General features: G+C 48.2%; 1 long non-coding RNA gene across 1 annotated transcript; it reads right to left on the reverse strand.

Moving 5' to 3' along the window:
• Positions 1-2378: 2378 nt before the first annotated feature.
• LOC123618048 (uncharacterized) lies at positions 2379-8529 on the reverse strand. The gene is made up of 3 exons (XR_006726390.2): positions 7989-8529; positions 7584-7673; positions 2379-3835 (listed from the first exon to the last, which is right to left on the reverse strand). It is a non-coding gene; the product is annotated as an uncharacterized LOC123618048 (long non-coding RNA).
• Between the last annotated feature and the right edge of the window lie 71 nt (positions 8530-8600).

Raw genomic sequence — 8600 nt, forward strand, 5'->3', positions numbered from 1 at the left:
TCACTTCGCCTTCTCTCTTACACTTGCCCCTTTCTCCCAGCTCCATTCCAGGGCCCACCCAGCTTCTGACTTTCCCAACTTTGTTGTTTTGTACTCTGAGCTCAGTACTTTGCCTGAGTAGTGCTTGGCACTCCTGAAGACACAGCTTGCATGCATCCTGGTGGTTTTGGGGAACCGCCCACCTAATCCCAGTCCCACCCCTACATCACCCTCCTGAAGTCAGCCCAATGGGATGGGGAGGGAGCGGGCAGCAGCAGACGAGCAGAAGGCAGGGGGCTGATGCCACGTGCTACCATTTGGATACATTTTTGCATTAATTCCTCAGAACTCCTGAAATATCTTCTGATCTTGGAGCAGATACCTTCTTTAACACATGTTCAATATCTAACATATGTCCCTGTGGTGGGTTTCCTTTCCCCAACCTTCAACCTACGTACTTCAGAAAGATGTTAAGAAATTGGAGAGGGTCCAGGTAAGCATTCTAAGTGGATGAAGGTTGGAAGAAAAGTAAACAGTTCTAGAGAAAAGGATGGAGTAACAATCTGAAATTTGTCAGGAGACAGTTACCAAGATGTGTGACCTTTAAAGGCACTTCTCATGGGAGGGTGTAGCTCAAGTGGTAGAGTGTTTCTTAGCATCCACAAGGTCCTGGGTTCAATCCCCAGTACCTCCTCTAAATAAATAAATAAGTAAACCTAATTACTCCCCGCCAAAAAAAAAAAAAGATTTGTAAAAGGCACTTCTCTTGGGACTCAGTTTCCTCATCTGTAAATGAGGGCTGAACTGGATGACTATAAAGTTCCTGCCATCCCTAATCTACAACTTCCTGTGAGGTTGGTGCCACCCTCCATTAAGTGGGATCAAGAAGGAATGACTCAATTTATTTTAAGCCTTTACAAAACAACTTCATTTTGAAAAACTTTATACTTGCTGAAAAGTTGCAAGAATGGGACAATGAATTCCCATATACCTTTTAGCTAGATTTACCAATTATTAACATTCTGGTCACATTTATTTTTATTAAGATAGAATTCACGTACCATGAAATGCACCCTTGGGAAGTATAATTCGGTGGCTTCTTTTGTATATATATAGTTTTTCTTATTGAAGTATAGTCAGTTTACAGTGTTGTGTCAGTTGCTGGTGCACAGCACTTCAGGCATACATGAACATACAAATATTCATTCTCATATTTTCATATTCTTTTTCACCATAAGTTACTACAAGATGTTAAATATAGTTCCCTGTGCTATACAGCACGAACTTGTTGTTTATCTTAATAATTCAGTGCTTTTTATGTTCACAAGGCTGTGTAACCATCACCACTAATTCCAGGACATTTTTATCATCCCCAAAGGAAACCTGTACCCATTGGCCCCATTCCTGTCCCCGGCCCAGCCCCTTACAACCACTAATCTACTTTCTGTCTCAACAGATTTAGCTGTTCTGGACATTTCATGTAAATGGACCATGTGGCCTTTCCTGTCTGGCTTCTGGCACTTAGCAAACGTTTTCAGGGCTCAACCATGTTGTAGCATGTGTCAGCCCTTCATTGATTTTTATGGCTCATACTCTACCATAGTTGTACACCACATTTTGTTTATCCATTCATCAGGTGACAGACATTTGGGTTGTTCCTGCTCTTTGGCTATTGTCACTAATGCTTCGACAAACATTTCTGTACAAGTCTTTGTGTGAACGTATGTTTTCGGTCCTCCTGGGTAATGTCTAAGAGTGGAATTGCTGGGTCATGGTGGCTGTGTTTAATAGTCTGAGGAACTGCCAGACTGTTTTCCAAAGTAGCTGCCTCATTTTATGTTCCTATCAGCAATGCATGAGGTTTCCAATTTCTCCACATTCTCACCAACATTCGCTATTTTTCCTCTTCATGTTGAAACCTCTTTTCTGATCTTACGTAAGGGTATATTTAGTGAGTACGCTTTTAGTTGCAAAGTGACTGAACACTCAAATTGGTCATGCAAGAAAGGAATTTACTGGCTGGGTACCAGCAAAGGCAAGCAATGCAGTGAATTCAGGGGCTCCAGAGGTGCTCTCTGGACCTTGTCACTCTCACTCCCAGAAGCTGGCTCCATTTCCCAGCCAGGCTTTTCCCTAATGGTGACACAAGGTTACTTAGCTCCAGGCTTTCCTCAGAGCATAAGTTCAACCAAAAACAAAGCAAGCTCTACTTCCTTGCAGTTTACAAGTGTCCCAGGGTTCACTCTAATTTGACCAACTTGGGACTGGCCTTGTTCCCAAATAAGTCCCAGCGGCCAGGAAGTTTGAGTGCCCTGACTGGCTTGGTCTGGGGTCACTTGTCAACCCCTGATGCTGGGAATAGAGTCACACGGGTGAAAGGAAGGAGAGGTGGTCCCATGAAAAGGAAATAAAAGTATTTTTACTAAAGGAAGGGGGAATAGAGGCTGAGCAGCTGAGACACAGTGTCGCCCAGAATTGGAGAGGACGCCGGGCCTGTGGGGCCGCCCCGTGTTCTGAGCCTTCCCTTCCCCCGCAGAGTCACGCTGCCCCCGTTGCTGCTCCTGACAGAGTCTTATCTGGAGCCCCATTAGCACACTCGTGACGTGACCTCGTCATTGTTTCCAAGTCTGTCTCCTGAAGTTATTGTTTTCATTTGTATTTGTCTACCCAGCTGATCTCCGGAGTGTCTCTCTTAGATCTCAGCTGGTGAGGGAAGGAAATAAGGTAGTTACCCAAATAATGAAAGGTCGTTCTAGAGACACTCCAAAAAAATGCAGTGGGAATTACAAGATGGGCAAGACTGAAGGGGTCAGGAAAGCTGTTCTAAGGTCTTTTTGAGGGTCTGAGAAATAAAGGAGGGGCCGACAGAGGCCAAAACATCCCCTTCATTATTGGCAGAGAGGCTGGGCTGGAGGACAGTTTAGGTCTGTTAGCTAAGTAGACTGCTGACATAAATCCCATAATGAGGCCGACTAACCCATCCAGTTGTGCTAGACCAGAGAGAGCCTCCCCGGACCCTTGACCTCTGACGGGTTGAGCCCACCTCAGCAAGAGCCGTGGGATTCTGTACCCTGCAGGCAGCTCACTCCCAAGAGGAAGGATGGGTGGAGCTGGCCTATGCATGACCAGAACAGTCATCTTGTATGTTCCCTGAGGCAAAGCAAATAAAAGGGGAGAGAGGGGACAGGAGTATCACCCCTAGTGGGGCTCCTTGCACAGGGAAGAAAATAGGTAAGGTTTGCAAAGGTGGAAATGGCCTTATGGAAGGTGGCATTTAAGATGGGTCTACCTAGGTCCTAAGCAGGAGGGACTGAAGGAAGAGGCTTCAGGCCAACAGTCTTAGATGCAGTTTCTCATCACCAGTTGCCCCACAGTCCTGATGACTGCCCCGCTGGCCTCCTGGCCCGGGCTGCTCTACTACTTCTAGAGCCTGGAACTTGAGTCCTGACTTGCTTGTACGTGGTCAGGCATCTCTGTACCTGAAGATCTTCTCCCAGCTGTAGCTGAGCTGGTTCCTCTGCCCCTCCCACACTGCACTGAGCGGTCCGCTTCCAGGACTGTTGTGAACGAGGCCAGGCTGAAGTAACCTGCACTGAGCCAGAAAGGCACTGAACGCAGGGAAGGCAGGCAGCATGAGGAGTCACGGGTCCCACTTCACCCTCAGGGCTCCAGGCCGTCCACTGTCCAGTAGAGAAAATGGGGGCAGTTCTCACTTGTGTAAGTCAGGCAAGGAAGCCTTGCTCCAGAGGCAAGGCTGGTGGAGTCTGCCTGAACAGCATTCTCACCAGGGATTTCCATCTGGTTCTGGGAAGAGGTGACCTGTCTTTGGCCTTGCAGTTCCACGTACAGCCCCATCCTTGATGGAAAAAAACATGCTCTCGTGAATTGTTTTTAGGTTATGAATTAGGGACAAATTGCCTGCTATGAAGAGATTCCACATACTGATGAGTAAGTGGAAGACACTGTAAACACTTTCCATTAATAATAGATGAATAGAGCTTTGGGTGACATACCCTTCTGAAGTGAAGAGAAGGCAATTACTGTTATCTTTTGGCCTGACAGTTGGAGCCCAGGGGTTGCATCAAACTCAAGCAAATTACTTTCCAAGTACTTGGGGAAAGGGACTAAGGCATAGGCGTCAAAATTAACCCTAATTCACTCAGAGGGAGTCCATTTAACCCTCTGGGGAACGCCTGTTCTCAGGTGGATGCCAGAGGAATGATTTCTACACATGCCACCGCTAAGCCGATAAATAGGTGCTTCCTAACTCTCTGCCAGATCCCCAAACTGGGAGAGATGCTGTCCAGTCCAGGACCTGGGACCTGCTGGCCATAAGGAAGGGCAGAACAGGGCAAGGGCATCAGCTAAGGGACACCAGAGAAGGACGGCTGGGAAGTGCAGTGCAGTGTCCCTTACACTTCGGAGGCAGAGAGACAGCCATGACCTAACTCCCAATACCAGCTCCCTGCATGGGCATACTCTCCATGACAGAGCCTGATGCAGGTTGGGTCCCCTGGGCAGCAGACTTTGGGATGGAGATTAGCATGTGGTATTGGGGATGCTCTCAGGTTCAACACCTACAGAGGAAGGGAAGGAAGCGGCCTTGGTCAGAGGGAGAAGGTGGGGTGCCAAGTAGTCTCGACAGAGGCCTCAGGTGACCCCACAGAGAGTTGTGTTTTGGTTTGTTTGGTTTTTTTTTTTTTTTTTTTTTTTTTTGCGGAGGCACTGGGGATTGAACCCAGGACCTTAGGCATGCTAAGCATGCACTCTGCCACTGAGCTATTTCCCTCCTCCCTCTACAGAGAGTTCTGAAGCTAGGATGACCTTTTGAGTTGTCCTGAGTTGGGGGAGAAGGGACCAGGCCTTTACACCCCAGCTTCAACCAGTCCCTGGATGCCTGCTGTCCCCAGAGGGGAGGGTGCAAGTTTGGGTGAGGAAGCTCTCTTCACCTGGGGGCAGTTCCTGAAGAGGGCGGATTACTGAGGGCTGTTAGCCAGCAATACTCCCAGCAGCTAGGGCAGAGGCCCTGCAGTCGTGAAGGTCCGCCTGGGTGGCCTGTTGTGGTGTGTATTACTCTTTATGCCACCCAGATCCACTTCCTCGTATAAGTTCTGGGAGCAGCTCTACTTTTTCCTGGGGAAACTGATGGTTAATGGGACAAACCCCAGCCCCCATCACTGCAGCTGATCTTGAGGCCCCAACTGATGCTCATCATCTCCCTCCTTACTCTTGATTCTTCTCACCCTCAGGAAGCACCCCTGCTGAGCCCCTGGTCGCCAAGCCCTTTTTAGGTCATGGCTGCTGCACTTGTCTGTTTACCATCAAAACTGAGCAAGAGTGTAAAAAAGAGACACCCAGTTGGATCGTCTGCTTGCCAAACATCATCCTTTTTGCTCCCATTGTGTAACTAGAGTCCTGGTTCCTCCTGATGATCAGGGTCAATTACGGCTGCCAGGATGGTGACTCCTGCTTCTTGTCTGCTAGTCCCTGGGCATAAGAAGCTCAAAGTGCCTGGTGGCAAGTGTGAATTAGAGTTCAGCGGGACTTTTGCTATAACCCCCTGCTGGAAATATGTTCTCTTTGAGAATCAGGACCTCAAAACCCTCAAAGCTCAGAGTTGTGGTGACAGAAATACCCCAATGGAGTTAATGGTAAGTGGAGCCACTCCTTCCTGCACGCCTTGGTTCCTGCACCTATCTGTCCTTCCTATTGGGACACAGCACCATATTGATTGTTGATAAGAGTGTATGTAAACTGTGTCCTTAGTTGGTAGCATATCTGTGCTGGCACCTCAGCTGTGCCTTCACAGGCGTCTCCTCTCTGCTCAAGCTGGTGTCTTCTGGATGGTACAGAATGTGGCAGGGCCAGTGGCTCCCATGGTCATGTGCCACTGTCATGCCTCCTTTGCTATGCAAGGGGTCCTTTGGTCAGCTTCGACATTATATGAGACCCTGTGTCAGACATTCAGTAAGCACTCAAGAAAGTGGTGCTGGCTGAGGCCCTATAGACAAAAAAGGCAAACCATACCCAGCACGCAGCAATTCCAATCAAAATAAATTGTTGCCATTTCCAGGATGGAAGGCATCCAATGTAGGCAACTTGTCATCAAGTGGCTGGCTGATCTCTATGAGGAATTCTGCCATTTGGGGGGCTCAGCATTTAATTCACGGCTGGCAGACTGGGCGTTCAGCAGCGGCAGTAGCTACATCAGCCCTTGTGATCGGGAGCCTGTGCTCTTGGGTCCACGTAGTGTTCTCATCCCTGCCACGGTGGCTGCTCCATTCACTGCCAGTGCCGAGGTGGCTGATAGCATCTGGCTGACACCAGCTGGCGAGTCACTGTCTCTGCTTGGTTGTTTAGTGCCTCTTTCATCGTAGATGCTCTCTGGTGGGCATCTGCATACCTTTTGCCCATAGACAAGATTTAGAAATTTTGTCCTTGATCTTCTTTCTACTCCTGGGCCCTTCTTTCTCTCTCAACCAGCCAAGCCATCTGCTAGTGCCATGAGCCCATATACAGTCCAACCTTGGCTACAAAGCGAATGCCCAGGTGCACCACTGAGAGGGTTTATTCATTAGGAGAATTTCCCTTGCCACTGTCTTTCAAGATTACCCTAGGGTGAGGTGATAGTGTAGCCACAGTTCATTTTCAGCTTGCACCCACATACCACTCTGACTTATAAGCAAATCAAACTGTTTTTTTCCCTCCTTTATCAGCTGGTCATAAGGGGACTCCACCTTCTATGCAGCCTTGGGTGTGAGCTGAGGGAGAGGCATCCGTGCACAAACAGCAGGTGACAAAGATATGTAGGCCATCTGTTCGTGTGGCTTACTGTGCCCCTGGCACATCCCAATTCTGGATGTACCCCTTCTGTCTTACTATGGATCATGGCTGGGCCTATTCAACTTTGTTGTGGGTCTAACAGGCAGAACACAACTTATATAACATGCGTTCATGATGAAGAATTTTGAATCAACTTAAATGTATACAGAGGGAATAAACTTTTTCAACATTGTTCTGGGGATACAAAAGCAAAACAAAGTTTGATAATGGACTGAAGAGAGGTTAGGCCAGAGAGTACTATTAAGGTCTGAACTACAAAGTGGTAGAGAGAATGGTGTAGAAGAAATGGATTTTTAAAATTCTAAAGAATTGATAGGTACAGAAATGGATACAGCAAGCAGGTTTATGCCATCCTTTCAAAATCAAAACCATAGCTGTAAAAGGAAGGAGAAGGAGGTGGTATCTGGAAAGAGGAAAAGTTAAGTCTCTGTTTTTCCAAAGCTATTTTGAAGATGAACTTAATTGTTTTATGTACCAAGGGGAAAGAGGCAAAAAAGATGGGAAAAACAGCCAGATTAGAGGGGCTCAGCTGGCGTTCCTGAGAATTCATTTTGTTAAGCAGAATAAAACAAAACAAACAGAAAGTGAAACAAAAAAGAAACAAGAAGAAATGCTAAGCTCCTTTTAATCAAAGGAAGGACAGTAGGAAAATTCAACCTCTCCCCTCATACTCCCTTCCAGCCATCCCACCATCATTGTGAAAACCCTGGCTCAACAAAGCATCAAACACTATTTTCTGTTATATACCCAATTCTCCTTACCCACTTTCAAGGGAAAATAAACGTCAGTACCAATCCTCAGAGTAAAATCAGACCGTCTGGACAGATCGAAATTTCAGCTCCCAGTAGAGTCTGTTTTTTTTTGGGGGGGGGGGGGGGGGAGAAACATCTTTTATTAAGAACATCTAAAATTGCTCAAAGAGGTGCATTAAAAGTAAAATTTCTAAATGCACTGCCTTGGCACGCACAGTCCCTTTCACATCGACTTCCTTTTACAGTATTTTGTTTGTCAATCGGGTGCTTAAAAATGTAAGGGAACAATTTCGTGTAACGTTTCCCTATTGGACATCCCGCATTTTCGTTTTAATGAGGTTGGGTACAGAATAGTAATTTAATGCCCTTTCAAGATCATTTACGCAGGTTCATGGATGGTGCAAAACTGTTTACCTTCTCACGCTGCCACCTTTGGGTCAAAGAAGAGAGAGGGACAGCTACTTCTCGACAGGGGCATCTGCTCCAAGCAATTCCATTCTGCTGCCCTTTTACCAAAGGGCTACCGCATTTCCAGACTGCGACGGGTCACCTGCCCACGCAGCTCTCTGGAAAGTGTCCTGGGCTCTAAGGATGTCACACCTGCCCACTCTTGCGTCGCGGGTTCGCAGACAGAAGGCAAGTGTTCAGGCTCCGACCCTCGGAGGCGGTCTCGGCGTCCCGGGAGCTTCGGGGAGAGCCACCCGGGGAGGCCGAGGGAGCTTTTGATGGCAGCTGCCACCAGGCCTCAGCAGGGTCTCCATTCCCCAAAGGCGTCTACACCGTTCTACCCCTGGCCCCCCAAACTGCACACACGCAGCGCCCCGCAGAGGCAATACCGAGACCCCATCCCACCCTAGGCTCAAATTATTGAACGAGGCGACGGCCGCCGGGCTCTCGGAACAATTGTGCGAGCACCGCGCAGGAGTCTAACAGGTACCTGGCCGCGCCCCCTCGCGGGGCGGGGTCGGGTGGCCGGAAGATGGCGGCGGCGGCGGGGTCTGACGGTCAGTCTTCGAGGCGCCCTTG

Source organism: Camelus bactrianus, chromosome 28 (assembly GCF_048773025.1).
Source record: "Camelus bactrianus isolate YW-2024 breed Bactrian camel chromosome 28, ASM4877302v1, whole genome shotgun sequence".
Taxonomy (NCBI): Eukaryota; Metazoa; Chordata; class Mammalia; order Artiodactyla; family Camelidae; genus Camelus; species Camelus bactrianus.